This window comes from Aplysia californica, unplaced genomic scaffold (genome assembly GCF_000002075.1).
Source record: "Aplysia californica isolate F4 #8 unplaced genomic scaffold, AplCal3.0 scaffold01617, whole genome shotgun sequence".
NCBI lineage: Eukaryota > Metazoa > Mollusca > Gastropoda > Aplysiida > Aplysiidae > Aplysia > Aplysia californica.
The window spans coordinates 55,126-56,200 of NW_004798887.1; the positions used below are offsets into that span (position 1 = coordinate 55,126).

The 1,075-nt window shown below is 41.8% G+C and overlaps 1 protein-coding gene across 1 annotated transcript in view; it reads right to left on the reverse strand.

Moving 5' to 3' along the window:
- The window catches only part of LOC101850624 (splicing factor 3B subunit 4), a gene marked incomplete at its 3' end in the record, with an annotated part of 29,408 nt that overhangs the window by 27,802 nt on the left and 531 nt on the right, over positions 1-1,075 (reverse strand). The gene's annotated exons all lie outside the window — the stretch shown is intronic.

The following is a 1,075-nucleotide window of genomic DNA, read 5'->3' on the forward strand; positions in this document are numbered from 1 at the left end:
TGCAATGTTGTTGAGTTTTTGAGAGAGTTTTACGGCACTTTGCAACACGAACGTACGCGTGAGCTTAGTTTTAGTAAGAGTTTTACGGCACTTGCGCAACACAATAGAGTCATATAAGTGCTGAAGATTAGAGGTGTTACAAGAGAGAAACAAACATAAAAAAAAGAAAGAGGAGAGATCAGGACGATAGATGTTTGATAGGAAAGAAGGAGCAAACCACACCAGAGCACCCCCGCCAACCACCCACACGTACAGGTCATATTATATAAATATGCTGAAGATTAGAGGTGTTGCTTGAGAGTAACATACAAAAAACAAAAAAAAGAAGGAGGAGGAGGAGGAGAGATAAGGGCGGTGGATGTTTGATAAGAAAAGAAGGTGCAAACCAAACAAGAACACCCGCCAACCACCCTCTTGCATTATCTGTAAGATTTCTTTCTAAAAAAATATAATAAAAAAATACTCCTACACGTTGAGGGTGTCGCTTATGACCAGTTAGCTGGGTAATATCTCAACTCGCCCAGTACTACAAGTGGGTGGTTGGCGGGTGCTCTTGTGTGGGTTTTTTTTCCTTCTTATCTATCAAATAAACATCGTCCCTATCTCTCCTCTTTACTCTTTCTTTTCTTTGTAACATTTGTACCATCCATAATCTTCGGGTATATACGTGGTCTATTTGGGTTGCAAGTGCTGTAAAATTCTGATTAAAACTAAGACACGGTGCAGACTACCCCCCGGGGCTGTGCCACTGACTGAAGTGTCTTTAAGCCATTCCCAAAGGGGGGACATTTCTCGTTCTTATGCACAGTAGAATTGTAAATGGGCTGATTCAGCAATGTCACGCTCATAACTGAGCCTGATCTGCACCTGGGAACTGCTGCTTTTTCTTTACTAATCCTTACTATCGTCATTTTCCTCTATAATTTACTTCTTTTGTATGTTTGTCACACTCTTGTGACCCGCTACATGTATTTCCGGGGTGCTTTGATAGTCGAAGCAGACTTTGTGCCGATGAAGCAAGAGAGGTGAGCAGAGTAAGTCTGATTCCCTCTAAGGTCTTCTCTGTTGACATCCA